This window comes from Cryptomeria japonica, chromosome 10 (genome assembly GCF_030272615.1).
Source record: "Cryptomeria japonica chromosome 10, Sugi_1.0, whole genome shotgun sequence".
Classification (NCBI taxonomy): Eukaryota; Viridiplantae; Streptophyta; class Pinopsida; order Cupressales; family Cupressaceae; genus Cryptomeria; species Cryptomeria japonica.
The window spans coordinates 329,527,921-329,545,827 of NC_081414.1; positions in this window are offsets into that span (position 1 = coordinate 329,527,921).

The following is a 17,907-nucleotide window of genomic DNA, read 5'->3' on the forward strand; positions in this document are numbered from 1 at the left end:
TGGAACCAGTCTAAACAAATTATCTACCGACTGATTCTCTACTTATTTTACAAGGTGGCAGCTAAGTTCATATGGTATTCAATGAATAAAGAATTAACTGAAATGATTTTAACCCGAAAGAAAATAAGGAAAGAGATTTTAACCAAAAAGCTTTGTAAAGGCATGCATAAAATACAACACTTTTTTAGATTTTCCAGATTTTGAATCAACCAAATCACCACAAAATATCATTCACACATAATATTCTTGCAACAATAGAAAATTTTAAACCATCCACCATTTCAAATATAAATCCATCCACTGATAACCATTCAAAAGAGCAGAATGAATCCACACACCATAATTCAAAGATTACAAATATTTGAAAGCCACCAACAATTTTTCTATATTCAAAATAGTAAACAAAAATATACTTAGAAAAATTTTTCTCTTAAGAGTAAAACAAAGTTTGCCCAAAAGATCCTGAAATAAAACCGAGTCTAGCTATTTAAAAAATTTAGAGTAATGGTTTCTTGAAGACAATCATTATATTTAAAAATAAGTCCTTCAACCTCCCAGCCAAAAATCATGAAAAGCAATAAAACAGTAAAAACATGAAACTGCCACCGCCTACTAAGCTTTTGGTTCATTATCCTCGATGACCTCCACTTCATGTTCAGCATGTGCCACTTCCTAGGCTTTAAGTCTTTGTTCGTATTCATGATACATGTTCACAATCAACTCCAAGCTCGGGTCCTCTAGTACTACTGTGATGTGCAGTCTTGTTCTCCATTTTGAAATTAACTCGTCAATAGTGGCTACGTTCTCATGCATTTCATCCATCTCGAACTCAAAGGTAGTGGTATGCATTTGCAAGTGGCACAATACCTTAAAGGATTCCAAAGAAATATTTTGAGGATCTCTGATGTTCTTTTGATAATTACCCTTGAACTAGCCCATCATCTCACCAAGTTCTCGTACATTTTCCTCCAAGTTATCCATGAGGTCAACATCCAGAGCACCAAGGTTATTCTTTATTTTTAGCATATCATTCAAGTAGTGTTTTAAAGCATCATAAATGTCATTGATATAATCATGATAGATCCTTTCTTTCCACTCCAAAGCTTCACGCCAGGTAAGATCAACTTCCTTAGGATGTTCTACCAATTTTTTAGTCATTAGCATGGCATGATTCAATGACATGAGCTTTGTAACCTCCTTTGTAAGCACACATATGCTCCCATGCTATTTCTTGACCTATTGTAGCTCAGCTAATAATTCCTTTATTTTATTCCAAATGTTCACATACAACACTCTGAATTTAGTGATGTAACTGACACCAATTCTATACATTTCATCTATCCATTCAATGACAACTTTAGCATATCCCGAATTACCTTTGGTATTTTTCTTAGTATCTAGATCAAGTCCCTGCACATGTGAACATGAAGCCTCCCCAACAGTAGGATTTATAATAGATGAAATGAAATCCTTCAATGACTTCACTTGGGATTGCAGCTCTAGGCTATTTTTCTTCTATTCTTGGACCCTCGGAATCAATGCATGGACTAAAGAGTCAGCATGGTAGACATCCCCTTCTAAAGTAGAAGGTCCCATGTCCACATGATTGATCTTATAATTTTTTTCTGTTATGTCACTTGCATTCATATCCTTAATAAAGTCAACAATTTCTAGGAGTTGATGACCAGATACAAAGTCAGAAATGATTCGAGACATTCACTTAGCCTTTTTAGGCTTGCGAGAACTTTGTAGCAGTAGTGCAACTGTATCTATCTCACTGGAAATAGGGGTAGACACTTTTATTTTCTACCTTTGTCTTCAGTCATGCTAGAGAGGTTGTTTCAAGTCTTGACTCTTTATTAATAGTGCTAGGATTATTTTGCACAAGAGAGGAGGAAATTTCAAGAAAGTCAAAAAAAGAATGATCATCAATTATCTGTTGGTAAATACCTTCAGAATCAACAAGGGGTGATTTTCCTTTTGATGGCACAATCCTGTCATCCCGCTCTTAGGTTGATTTCAGTCTGGCAACAGTTTCTTCAGGCCTCTCTCCATCACCACTTGACTAAGAGCCTCAGTTTGGTAACCTATCTGTAGACTTAGTTGCTGATGCTGGAATAGGGGAAGAATAAATTGCCCCTTGCTCTATGTGGGATGATGACCTTTGGCCTTGTGAGGAGCCGACATGTTGCTTCCACTTACCATTTAACCAGTCAGATGTCCTCCTTAACACTAGAGTAGTGTGAACCATTAGGTCTAAGACCTCTTCTTTAGACCAATCAATTTTTGTGGGGGCCACATCAGCAAGAGTATGATCCTCTAGGTCAATGATGACCTCATCTTTAATTACATCATCAGGAACATTAAAGGAAACACCAAAAGGGAGGATTTTCTGCAAAGAGAGCCTCGTGTTTCTTCTCTTAAACACTTCAACATCATCCCAATAACCCTCCTAGAATTCTTCAAGCTCAGGCCAATGCATGTAATCTTTGGCTCCATACAAATGGCGCTTCGCATATCCCTTGCTATCAAAAGTACTTCTAGACGGGAAAGATAGAAAATGAAACTTCTCTAGAATTGTTCCCACGACCTTAGTAGCACTATTTGTTTTGCAAGAAAAATGAGTTGTGGACAATGGGAAGGAGTATCCTTTCTTTCCCATGTTCAGAATTTTAACATTTAGAATAGCCATCTGGTGGCAAACTTCCAAAAACACAATATAACCAGACAGGAACCAAGGCAATTTTAGCAGGGCCTTCTCAAAATCTCTAATTCTGAGGTATGTGAACCTATCGAACTAGGTGTAGAAACTCCCAAATTTCATCACAAAGGTAGAAGAGTCATCGAAAATCCATAGGCCAAGGTTTCCTTCTAATTTTCTAACCATACCCATCAAGAATACATCATTGACATGGGAAAAAGCATGCATACCCTTACACATGGTGAGCTAGGGGGATTTTCGGTAGATGGGTGTGGATGCAAGGAGAGGATGATGCAATTCTAGACCCAACCAAGTAGACTCTTGGCTAGATAGGACGAAAATTAGATATGAACACATGAAGATCCAAGGACTGACGGAAATTCCACAATTGTTCATTTAGGTGATAGCTAATGATAGAGGCCAAGTCAATAAAACTCCCAATAGCACAAATTACCAGAATGAAATGACACATCCAAAACTCAAAAGAATCAATGCAAGCATTTCCTACAACATGGTGCAAGAGGGCTATAATTTTTGCAACTTCATCCTTAAAGTGCATCCTTTTTAATTTGGCTGGTAATTGAGACTCACCTCCTTTTTCAAACTTTAACCAATTTCTAGCAATGTAGTTCATACACTAGTCCCCATGTGTTTGGAAATACTCTTCACCAGCTTGAACAGACATATTTTCAAAGGCTTTTCTCTTAGGAAGGCACAAAGTGCGGGAGATGCTCTTAGAATTAATTCGTGTCGCAACCCTACCACCTTCTGTTTGGATTTATTGTGTCTTTGGGTTGTATCTTTCAAAGAATGCAACAATTAAATCTATGCAGGGAACAACAGACGAAAAACCAGTTGTGAAAGTCAAGCCACACTGAAAAATTCTTTCTCGCAACGAAGCTCTCTCACTTCCTTCAATCTCTTGTAGGAAAGTCTCTAGGTTCAATTGATCTACTTTCGTGTCTCACATGCCCACCTAGTGATTTTGTATCACACTCTGCATGGACACAAGCTATATAATGCACTTGGTGAAAACTCAAAAATGAAAGTTGGTTCAAAAATCATCTGCCACCCCATTTGTGTCCTCGAGTGATGTGACACACCTTAAATGTTGCATTTACTTCACCTTTCAAGATGGTCCTTTAATTCGTCTTATTCCTACTGACAAGGCAAACAACGTTACTCCATATAATGACTTGACACAAAGGCGACACCCCGAGACCTAGGTGAGATTGACAAGTCGCTCAATTAGGGAAAATATGAACCTAGGAACCTATAGTCAGGACTTACAAACTTTTCACAACCCGCGCTAGAGCGACCAAAACACAAGACAATGGGAGATCGGATGATCGAAGACTTTCAAAACTTTCTAACCCCATGACAAGCTTTGAAAAGGGACACATCATGCGACATAACTTTGAAAACTCATAAGGCCCACGACCGAAAGCTTGAAACATGAAGTGGTAAAGAACCCTTATAAATTTGGATGATGACTCCAAATTTAAAAAGGGGGTAACACAAGTATATTATAATTTTCTTGATTTCTTGACGTAGTCTAGGGAGGGAGGTCCAATGAAGGACAACCCAACCTTACAGCTTAACACATAAACCATGCAAGATATACCGGTAACCGGCAACAAGATGCCAGAAATAGTAGAAAGAACAATCAGTAACATAACAGAACACATAACTGGTAAACAATATGAAAGAATCTTATTACAATCTAAAGAATTAGACATGCCACATGTTGGATCGTAGTCCAGGATACAAATAATGCTTACAACATAATTACAAGATCCACATATCAGATCAGCCTCCAGAAACAGTCTGTCGATTCTACCCTAATCCGGACCTCAGCCTTCCGGTCCAATCCACCAAATCAGAATCTCATCGGATCTACATCTTCACTCGATCTCTAAAATTTGTCTTCGATCTTCCCACTTCTATCTATCCAAATGATTTGCAAACCTCCATATATATACCACCCACAAATAAGTACCACTTAATCAAGTCAGCCCAAAGACCAACTAGTTCATGAAATGTGCAACGGTAACATGTCGACTCAAATCACTAAGAACAAACATGAAAACATAAAAGATGCACGGACCTCTGAGAATACCGGCCAAGGCCCAAAACAACATCTCCAACGATCCGCAAGTCACAAAAAATCAACCGCAACCCAAAATTATCTTTGCTCAACACATTGTCAGACTAATCGGTAAGAACATATCAACCGAACCAATACCGGAATCCACATCTCACCGAAAACAAATCCAAATGCTATGAAACTTGAACATAGTAAAGACCATGAACACAAGGGGATAAACCCAAAACCACAATGCTAAACACTCACACATGAAGAAATGCCACAATCTCAAGCAATGCCACTAAAAATTGCCCAACCGGTAAGAACTTGACTGGTGCTCCTGCATCAGACTCTTGGGGTTAATTGAAAAGTGAGCCCCATCACTTGGTCTGGTTCGGTGATCGGTCAATAGGTACTTGCAACTGTCTCAGGAGGTTCGGAGATCTAACCATAGCTTTTAGTTGCCTCTCCACAGAGATCTACCGGTCCAAAATGTGGTCTGCCTCAATCGATGATCTGTTCAAGTCTCCACCCACTAACTGCCTCAAGCTCAAGCTCTAGGATTGGTGGTCTACCTGCAAACCTTGCTCTACCTCACTTTGGTGATCTGAACAAGTCCACAAGTTGCCTCAATCTTCTCTCCAACCAACCGGTGCACAAACAACACTTTGTCCAACAACAGGTTCACAAACCAGCTCTGATACCATTTGACACAGTCAAGGGAGGGAGGTCCAACGAAGGACAAGCCAACCTTGTAGCTTAACACATAAACCATGCAAGATATACCGGTAACTGGTAACAAGATGCCAAAAACAGTAGAAAGAACAACCGGTAACATAATAAAACACATAACCGGTAAACAATATGAAAAATATTATTACAATTTGAAGAATTAGACATGCCACATGTTGGATCGCAATCCAGGATACAAATAATGCTTACAACACAATTAAAAGATCCACGGATCATCCACATATCAGATCAGCCTCTAGAAACAGTATGTTGATTCTACCCTAATCTAGACCTCAGCCTTCTGGCCTCAGTCCACTGGATCAGAATCTTGCTAGATCTACATCTTCGCTCAATCACTAAACTTTGCCTTCGATCTTCCCATTTCTGTCTATCCAAATGATTTGCAAACCTCCATATATATACCACCCACAAATAATTACCACTTAATCAAGTCGGCCCAAAGACCAACCGGTTCATGAAATGTGCAACAACAACATGTTGGCTCAAATCACTAAGAACAAACATGAAAACATAAAATGATGTGCGAACCTTCGGGAATACCAACAAAGGCCCAAAACAATATCTCCAATAATATGCAAGTCACGAAAATCAACCGCAACCCAAAATCATCTTCACTCAACACACTGCCAGACTAACCGGTAAGAACACATCAATCGAACCAAAACTAGAATCCACATCTCACCGGAAACAAAGTCGAATGCTATGAAACTCGAACACAGTAAAGACCATGAACACAAAGGAGATAAAACCAAAACCACAATGCTAAACACTCACACATGAAGAAATGCCACGATCTCAAGCAATGCCACTAAAAACTACCCAACCAGTAAGAACTAGACGGGTGCTCCTGCATCATTTCTAAATAATATATTGGAAATATTTTGGAGTGTAAGGTTTTAATCCCAAAAGGCTTTTCCCCACATAAATCGCTATGTTTTTTATTAAGCAGAAACAGGTTTTGAGGGGACCTGAAACCCCTTACATCATAGACCAAGGATAAAGAATTAAAGCATCAAAACCAGAATGAAGACATAAAGACAAAATAGGCTGCAACATATAAAAACAACACAGTCCCAGAAGCCAAAGAAAAGACAACAAAAAGCCAGCGAGGAGCTGGCAACAACAGCAACAAAAAGTGATAACTCAATGATGAACGAATAGTACCAAACCGGTACTGAGAGGGGGGGGTGAATCAGTACAGGCAAAATACTATCCAAAACCGGTTTGTCAACAAATACTCCAAGTGATTGGCAAGTAGTGACTCTGGTTAAAACAAAGTGCAACTGATAGGACCCAGAACAACTAAAAAAATCATAAACCAGTCACTCACTAAGCTTTCCTCTTAGCTCAATACTATAGTACCATTACACCCTCATGCATGAACAGGTAAACTATCATCAGATCTTCACAATAGTTAGTTCAATATGTTTTATAGACAGGCATAAAACATAGAACCATCATATGCTCAACAGGTAATAACAAAGCATCACAAGATAAAAGCATCACACATGACACACATATTTTTCACGTGGAAACCCAACTGGGAAAAACCATGGTGGGGATGAATACCCACAAGCTGCTTTTGGAACTCTTTAGAAGTCCACTTTGTTAGGAGCCTTGTTCGGTTAAAGACATTACAATAGGTTCTGCTAAGAACCGATCCTGTTAGGGATCACCCGGTTAAGGGATGGCTCTAATACCCGATTAAGGGTTAAACCCGGTTAGGGTTACCTTGTTAGAGGATTTCAAGAACTCAATAGCTAAAGGATCTCTAGAGCTCTATAGCTTCTCAGAACTCAATAACTTTGAGTTACCCTGTTAAGGGATTTGTATCAAGCCGGTTAAGGCTACCCTATTAAGGGATTTCACAACTATCGAAGCGGTTAAAGATCAAAAGGAATTACAATGATATGGTAACAACACTCAATGCTAATGCAGATCCGTTTTGGCTCATCCCCACTTTCTACACATTCACTTTGCAGGTATCTCTTCTCTCCTTTGGTCTAGCAAGAATTACGTATCACTTTCCTTGGATACATACATACAACTTTTGCCAACGACCTTAGAAAGAGACACAACATTGACCTTATAGGAAACAGACAGGTCGATAGCAAAAACCCTAAACCCTAAACCTGTTAGGCTAAGCAATTCAAACGGTTCAATCCTGACCATTGAATCATACTGCATTAAATACAACACTCTTGAATTGATCTCAAGACATTCTCCATCGTCCATTATCCACCGATTTCATGGCGGCTGATAACCCATCACGCATTATCACCATTTGACAAACTTCGCACATTCCCAAGGTAGATAGGGATAGTCTTCTTCATGCAAGATCCTTCACGCGCACAGGGATTACGTGGCAACATGATCTATTCTCTGTTATACTGCTAATTCATCACACAAAGATTACTGATTGAGTTACACAGGCTTGAGGTACTCCAACCAAAAATCCTAAAGTGGAAACTACCTACCAACCAGTAGTCATACAATGCTTCCATGTGTCGGTTCCCATAACTGCATGCCGGTTCATCTTGACATGCCAGTTCATCTTGAACAAATATACCGCTTCACTTTGGCATATATATCGGTTCATATATATATGCCGGTTCTCTCTTCTCACATGTCACATGTGTTGGTTCACATCATGTCACATATTGACATCAATGACAACATACAATATCATTATGTCTTCATACCGATTCACATAATGCCAACAATCTTCCCCTTTGGCATTGATGTCAATATACAAAGATATATCTTTGCTTCATATACAAAGATATCTCTCCACTTCACATCTTCTCCCCCTTTGACAACAATGCCAGAGTGGAGGCACAAGCATCCCTGTTCCATTATGTTTCTCCCCCTGAGGAGTAGCACCCTTACATCAATCAACAAAAAATTTGACTATGCAATACCTGACTAATGTGGAACAAATACTTTTAGTTCACCTCCTGAAGGGGCAGTACCCCCAATTCACCTCTTAAATGCACAAATGTAGTCTTTGGGAGAGGCTTGGTGAATATGTCTACTAACTGCTCCTTACTAGAAACATGTTCCAGTGCAATCTCTTTATTCTGAACCTTTTCCCTCAAGAAATGATACTTAAGCTCAAAATGCTTGGTTCTAGAATGTAAAACTGGATTCTTTGAAATATTGATAGCACTTGTGTTATCACAGAATATACTTACCGATTCAGATACAGGGATTTTGAAGCCATTTAAAACATGCTTCATCCAGATTGTCTGAGTGCAGTTCATGAAGGCTGCAACATACTTTGCTTCTGTTGTAGACTGAGAGATACAACTCTACTTTTTACTCATCCATGAGACCAATCTACCGCCGAGAAAGAATGCACCACTGGTTGTGCTTTTCCGGTCATCCACATTACCTACCCAATCAGCATCTGTGAATACTTTCAGAATGAAATCATTGTTGTATGGGTACCATAATCCATAGTCAACTGTTCCCTTCAGATACCTAAGAATTCGCTTGACTGCAACCAAGTGGGATTCTCTTGGACTTTTCTGGAACCTTGCAGTAATGCCAATTGCATGTGCAATATCCGATCTGCTATGCACTACATAATGCAACTTACCAATCATTGATCGGTATTCTTTCTCATCAACCAGTGCAGAATCATCCTCTTTTGACAATTTGCAACTTGTCACCATCGGTGTACCAACCGGTTTGCTATCTTCCATGCCAAAGGTATTCAACACCTCTTTGACATATTTGGACTGAGTGATAAAGATTCCATCTTTCATCTACTGGATCTGCAGTCCAATGAAGAACTTAATCTCCCCTATGAGTGACATCTCAAACTCTTTCTTCATCTCATCAGCAAACTCATGACTCATCTTGTCATCTCCACCAAAGATAATGTCATCAACAAAAACCTCACAAATCAGGATCTGATCTCCTTCAGACTTCAAGTAGATATTGCTATCTTCACTTGTTATTTCAAATCCAATCTTCACAAGATGGGAATGTAGGTGCTCATACCATGCCCTAGGTGCTTGCTTTAGACCATATAAGGCTTTATGTAGCCTACATACCATGTCACTGTCTTCAGATAGGGCAAACCCATCTGGTTGCTCAATATACACCTCTTCTTAAAGTACACCATTTAGGAATGCAGATTTTACATCCATTTGATATACTTTGAACCCTTTAAAAGCTGCATATGCAAGAAGCATACGAACTCCTTCCAATCTGGCTATAGGAGCAAAGGTTTCTCCATATTCTTCTCCTTCTTCTTGAGCATATCCTTTGCACACCAATCTGGCTTTACTCCTAATCACTATGCCATCCTCATTTAGCTTGTTTTTGAACACCCATTTGGTGCCAATGACACTTTTATGCTCTGGTTTGGGTACCAAGGACCATGTACCATATTTCTCTATTTGGTCAAGTTCCTCTTCCATTGCCTTGATCCAGTCTTCATCTTTATGAGCCTCTTTGAATGATTTAGGCTCAAATTTAGAGATCATACATGAGTTTTCTCTGATCTTTCTTCTTGTAAGGATTCCTGCATCCTTATCTCCTATGATCTGCTTAGGATCATGATTCAGCTTGACATATCGAGGAATGGTCTTGACTGGTTCTTCTTGCTTTTCCTCTTCATCCTCATCTTCATCAGTATCAGCATTCACCGATTCAGGAACACTGTTACTGGTACTTGGTTGACTAACAACCGGTTCCTAGAATTTTGCAACCGGTTCATTTACAACTTGCTCACTGCCGGTTTCCTCAGTTTTCTCAGAGGATTCATCAACTCTTACATTGATACTTTCCATAATTCTCTAAGTCCTATTGTTGTAGCACTTGAGAGCTTTACTCTTGGTGGAATATCTTAGGAATATTCCCTCATCACATTTAGCTTCAAATTTGCCCTGATGTTCACTCCTCTTGATGTAACATTTGCTACCAAATACCCTAAAGTAGCTAACCACAGGTGTCTTACCGGTCCAATACTCATAAGGAGTTTTGTCCTTACCTTTCTTGATGAGTACCCGGTTCATTGTGTAGACTACAGTGCTCACCGCTTCTCTCCACCAGGTGTGAGCTACCTTCCCTTGAATCAACGTGGTTCTAGCTGCCTCAACCACAGTCCAGTTATTCCTCTCTGCTAGGCCATTCTGCTATGGAGTCTGAGGGGCAGACAGTTATCTCTTGATGCCAAATTCTTCACAATACTTGTGGAATTGACCAGAAGTGAATTCCCCTCCTTGATTAGTTCTGAGACATTTGATCCTTTTACCACTTTCCTTCTCCACTAATGCTCTGAAAGCTTTGAATTTCACAAAGGCTTCAAACTTATCTTTCAAGAATGTGACCCACATCATTCTTGAGCAGTCATCAGTGAGAATCATGAAGTACCTATCACCCTGCACACTTCTAGTTTTCATAGGACCACACAAATCATTATGCACAAGATCAAGCAAGTTGTTAGTAGTGAAAGATTTAGCTTTAAAAGTTGAGGAAGACATTTTCCCCAATTGACACTCTCTACACAAGGTATTATCCAGTTTGCTTAGCACCGGCAACCCTCTAACTGCCTTGATCTTACTAGCCTTCACAATGTTATCAAAGTTTACATGACAGAGTCTCCTATGCCATATCCAGCTATCATCAAACTTAGCCATAAGACATGAGCTTATATTTGAGTTCAAATGAAATAGGTTACCTTTGGTCTGCATGTCGGTGGCCACCAATTCACCCTCTTTTCCTTTGATTCTGTAAACTCCATTCTTGAATTCCAGAGTGAGGCCATTTTCATTCAGCTAGGCAACACTCAGAAGGTTGTGTCTGAGACCATCAACCCAATACACATTGTTAGCACTACTCTTTCCATTCAGAGAGATGGACCCTCTACCTTTGACCATGCATGGTGCAACATTGCCAAAGTGAACCACACCACCATCATACTCCTCCAAGGATAGAAACTTGCTCCGGTCACCAGTCATATGGTGAGAACAGCCACTGTCAATGATCCACTCATTGGAATTATCAAACCCGGAGACAAGAGACTTCTTGTCTTCCACATCTTCCTTTACAGAAACAAACACAATGTCTTCATTCTCTTCATCTTTTGATTCCTCATCTATGACACCTTCATCAACTACTACATAACAGTTTCTCCGGTTTCCTCCTTTGAATTTCCTGAACCTTTCTGGTTTGTCCTTGTTATCGCCATTTGGACAGTTTATAGCAATATGTCCTATCTGGTTACAAGAAAAGCATTTCAAAGGTAGCTTACCTTTGTATTTACCAGTTCCTTTAGGAAGCTTTCTGGCAAGGAGAGCTTCAAATGCCATTAGAATCTCCTCATCATTCATTTCTCTGCTTTGTCTAGGTTCACCACTAGTGCTAGCTTCTTTTCCTTTTCTGGATGGTATAACAAAAGCTTTAAATGTTGATTTAGTCTTTTGAACATTGCCATCAAAACTATTTAGCTCATAGGCTGTCAACTTGGCTATGATGGAGTCCAACGATACCTTAGTCTTGTCTATTGATCTCAGCTCCTGAATAGTAGCAACCCTTATTGCATAGATCAGCAACAAGGATCTCAAGACTTTGCTTACCACAGTGGAATCTTCTATTTTACCACCTGCACTCTTGATTTCTCCAACAACTATTTTGATTCTTATTCCATACTGCTGAATGGTCTCACCTTCAACCATCCACATATCTTCAAACTTCCCTCTCAGGCTTTCTTCCTTAGCCTGTTTTACATGTTCATCACCACCATAGATATTTTCAAGAGAATCCCATACCTCTTTGGGATTTACCTTGTCCTGAACTTCAATAAACTCAATGTTAGATAGACTACTAATAAGGGCTTCCATGACTTGCCCATTTTCTTGTATCTCTCTCTTTTGGTCATTGGTGAGAATACCGGTAGGGACAACATAGACATTCTCAACATAACTCCAATGTTGAGCACCCATGCTTTTGATGAATATCTTCATCCTATCTTTCCATATACCAAAATTTTCCCTGTTAAACTTTGGACCTTCCTTCTTCATCATTTGACTGGGATCTTTACCTCAAGCAGTTAAGCTTACAACACAGAGGATCTAGAGTGCTCTGATACCAATTGATAACTCAATGATGAATGAATAGTACCAAACCGGTACTGAGAGGGGGGGGTGAATCAGTACAGGTAAAATACTATCCAAAACCGGTTTGTCAGCAAATACTCCAAGTGACTGGCAAGCAGTGACTCTGGTTAAAATAGAGTGCAACCGGTAGGACCCAGAACAACTAAAACAATCATAAACTGGTTACTCACTAAGCTTTCCTCTTAGCTCAATACTATAATACCATTACACCCTCATACATGAACAGGTAAACTATCATCAGATCTTCACAATAGTTAGTTCAATATGTTTTATAGACAAGCATAAAACACAGAACCATCATATGCTCAACAGGTAATAACAAAGCATCACAAGATAAAAGCATCACACATGACACACATATTTTTCACGTGGAAACCCAACTAGGAAAATTTGCGGTGGGAATGAATACCCACAAGCTACTTTTGGAACTCTTTAGAAGTCCACTCTGTTAGGAGCCTTGTCCGGTTAAAGACATTACAATAGGTTCTGCTAAGAACCGATCCTGTTAGGGATCACTCGGTTAAGGGATGGCTATAATACCCGGTTAAGGGTTAAACCCGGTTAGGGTTACCTTGTTAGAGGATTTCAAGAACTCAATAGCTAAAGGATCTCCAGAGCTCTATAGCTTCTCAGAACTCAATAACTTTGAGTTACCCTATTAAGGGATTTGTATCAAGCCGGTTAAGGCTACCCTGTTAAGGGATTTCACAACTGTTGAAGTGGTTAAAGATCAACAGGAATTACAATGATCTGGTAACAACACTCAATGCTAATGCAAATCCATTTTGGCTCATCTCCACCTTCTACACATTCACTTTGCAGGTATCTCTTCTCTCCTTTGGTCTGGCAAGAATTAAGTATCACTTTCCTTGGATACATACATACAACTTTTTCCAACGACCTTAGAAAGAGACACAACATTGACCTTATAGGAAACAAACAGGTCGATAGTAAAAACCCTAAACCCTAAACCTGCTAGGTTAAGAAATTAAAACGGTTCAATCCTGACCGTTGAATCATACTGCATTAAATGCAACACTCTTGAATCGATCTCAAGACATTCTCCATCGTCCATTATCCACCGATTTCATGGCGGCTGATAACCCATCACGCATTATCACCATTTGACAAACTTTGCACATTCCCAAGGTAGATAAGGATAGTCTTCTTCATGCAAGATCCTTCACGTGCACAGGGCTTACATGGCAACATGATCTGTTCTCCGTTATACTACTAACTCATCACACAAAGATCACTGATTGAGTCACACAGGCTTGAGGTACTCCAACCAAAAATCCTAAAGTGGAAACTACCTACCAACCGATAGTCATACAATGCTTCCATGTGCCAGTTCCCATAACTGCATGTTGGTTCATCTTGACATGCCGGTTCATCTTGAACAAATATACTGCTTCACTTTGGCATATATATCGGTTCATATATATATGTCAGTTCTCTCTTCTCACATGTCACATGTGCGGGTTCACATCATGTCACATATTGACATCAATGACAACATACAATATCGTTATGTCTTCATACTGGTTCACATAATGCCAACAAAAAGAAATAGAGACCAGAGGTCAAGAAGATCCTGTGGGATGGAATCCACCACAGCCTTAGATATTTGTCTGGTCTGCCTTGAGGTTCGGGGAGTATCCTTAGTAGTGGTAACCCCAGCATGCTTCTCCAAATCCATAAAATTTCTTTCATTGTGCATCTTCTCCCGTCTAGTAACTAGCACATTCATATTGGTAGTAGGCACCCTCAGCATAGATGCACTGCTCTTCATAATCTTCTTGAGTGCCTCCCTAATTTTCCGCATCTTCTTATTAACCTCTTCAATCTTTTCATCATATCTTCCCCTAAATAACTCAATGGCCTCCCCATTTTTCTTGAGGCACTCCAGCATCATACTTTTTTCACTCTTTTTCCACAAAGCACATTCATTGGTCTCAGAAATGGAACCTTTCCCCTTGTTCATGTTATTCTCTTGATTCTCTTTCTCCACAGCCTCTTAAACCCCTTCCACCTTAGCAATGATAGCCCTTTGCTTCAATTGTAGAGTCTTGATTTCATGAAACACCTAACACTAAAACCTATACAAATCAATAGAAGAGCTTCTAGCAGTGCCTAGAATATTGAGCATGGGTACTGGCTTATCCTGCAAGTTCTGGGAATCCAAATCCATTGGTTTCGACTCTTGGTCTTTAGAGATATGAGGGGGAAAGTCACCCCCAAATTCAGAATCAGATAAAATGATTTTGATGCCCTTCCCCTTAGATTTCACCTTTTGAGTGGTAATGTCCTCCCCCGAGGGATCTTCATTCTTCTTCTTGGGGATCCTAACCCTCCTCTTTGGGGAGGGTGAAGGCATCGACCTCTTCCTTAGAAGCAGAATCCTCAGAACCCTTGCTAGGAATGTAAACCCTATCGTTATCTTGCACATTAGCCTGCAGTCTGTTAGCCCAAGCTTCACAATACTCAAAAATTAATAGAATAAGCCCTTGGTGAGCCAAAGGTCTCACCTTAGGGTTCTTAATGTAGTCCCCCAGACTATCATTAAGAGAACAGGCCATATAGTAAGGAAAAGAAACCATAATCCCATGTCTAAAGTGATTAAGGAGAACAAAGTGGTAACTGTAAACTTTAGAAAACCTTCCATCAATCGAGACATACTCCATAATAACTTTGAGCATTTTGCGCCAAAAAATCTTTACCTGATAGGGGGCAATGTGGGTTTTGTAGAGTTTGACAAGCTTCACATAAATCAGTATGTTGTGGTATGAATGGTATGTATATTTATTTATGTTTATTTTTTGTAACTTTTATAATTTTTTTGCATAACCCTCCTCTTAGGATTAGTGTATGAAGTTCTTCCACTACCTTAGCTTCCTTACATAGGACTCAAAAATCACATATCCTTTGGTATATTGAGGGCTCCATGGTGAGCCTTGTGAAACATAAGATAGAGAACCTTTGGATTACTCACCACATACGTTTGAAAATGAAATAGTGATCTATGAGTACGATCACAATCCTTTGCAATAGTGTTTTGAGATATGAGGTTGACACTAGTTACACCATATATAGGTAGCATTTGTGGGCTCATAATTCAAATAATCATACTTGAGTAAAGTAGGTTGTTGGTGTTTGTTTTGCCCCTTCCCCCTTATGTGAAATAATTATTTAAAGCTTTTAAGATCCTAAATATATACAATCCTTTGACTCCAAACCTTTTCTATAGTCAAACCTTTATATGTCACTCATTGTAACTAGAAACCAAGAAAAAACCTATGCTAACATGAATTTTGAGGAATCAAATCCCCTTTCTAATCAAATATTGCTCATATGAAACACTTTTTGAAATCTCAATAAGGACCAAGTCACTCATCATAGTGATGATTAAACTCACCACAACCATACCCAAATGTAATATTCCACTCTAAGAAAGGATGACCCATGCTATTAAAACTCCTATCCCAAAATAAGAACATTCTTATGGTCTTGTAGAGTTAAGAGCTATGCTACCCCAAAAAATTTATTTCAACAATATTATAAGCCAAGACCCTTCTTTCTAAGGTTGCAACAAAGTTGATGGACATGAAAGACAACGTATAATAATACCAAAATAATATAAACCATGGTGACATTGTTGGAAATAAGGAAACCAGTCATGTTACAAACACATTAAATACTACCCAATAAAACATGCATGGGAAGGGTCACTCCCATCGATAATATCAATATTGAACCAATCATAGTATCACATTTGTTTCAATCCTAGTGCCCCACATGATCAAGAATGGAAGACTATGAAAGATGCAATCAAAGTTATACAAGTCGAGACCTCCAACAAACATAAATGATACAAGTTTGAGGAATTATGTCAATGCCATATTTAAGTATAAGGGAAAGAGAAACCCTTATGATCATGTGAAATATTTTTATCTATAATTCTAGGGAGTCTCCTATAGTGATGAATTATTAATCTGACTTTTCTTGAGAATTATAGGTAGACAAGCACTTGATTGGTTCCTTCACTTACCCAAAAGCTCCATAAAATCATTTTCCAAATTAGAATAGAAATTTTTGACACTTCTCTTACAATGTAGAGTTTTAACTCATTGTGATGGACTTATGTAATTCAAATCAAAGGAACGAAGAGAGCTTCTCTTCCTTCTTAATCTAAGAGGATCCTAGTCAATAGGTTACCAAGGTCCATACCCAATAAATAGTTGGTTCATATTTTCATCACTAACCTAAATCTTGAATTGGATTTTTATTTGCATGATGAGATCATTTAGATGGTATATATTAAAAGAGCCCTAATTACTTAGGAAATTGTAAAAATATTTACCAAAGATTGAAACTCCAATGACAAGCCCAAATTTTTAAATAATAATAAAAGTATTAATGGTGACAAAGTTATGAACAAAAAAATTTAGGCCATAGAAAACCATTATACTAATCTACCACAACAAGACAGCCAATATAAGAAATCAAGATAAGTATACCTCTGCAAGAGCCCTTGGATGGAATATTTCACAAATTTTTAAAGGTAAATGTGATTATTTTCCCTCTTAAGAAGTCTTTTGATGAAATCAAACCCCAAGTCATCATAGTATAAGGAAGAGTATTGAGAATACCATGAAATGAAAGGTCATGCTGCAAACAAATGTAGAAAGATTAAGAATTATAATCAATATTTGATTGAAAAAGAAGACAACTAAGTAGAAGGGAAAACCTCATCTTTGCCAAACACCCAATAGGAAGCTACCAAGACCATTTCCTAAAGCATGGTCAAGTACAATCCTCATCCAAGAAAAATCAAATTCATACTCATAATATCCATTACAACAAGACCCCACATATTTACAATTCTAATGTTGGTAATATTGAGTAAGTTGATCAACAATTCAATACCATCAAGATTAAAACATTTGAACATGTTGTAACCACAAGATATAGTAGGGTCACTACCTAAAGGACACCCCTACCTACTCTTAATGACTAGTACAACCTAATTAAACAACTTGAGAAGAATCATACAAATATATTAATCATGAATCTTCTCAATACATCCAACACTCATAAGGGAGTATTATACAATGTATTACAAGAGTCAAGGGTCCTCAACAATATTGACCCTTCGCAATTACAAGCACTTGTTGGTTATATTTCATTACACTGTTATGTCACATTCAATGAACATGATATTGCATCACTAGATCCAT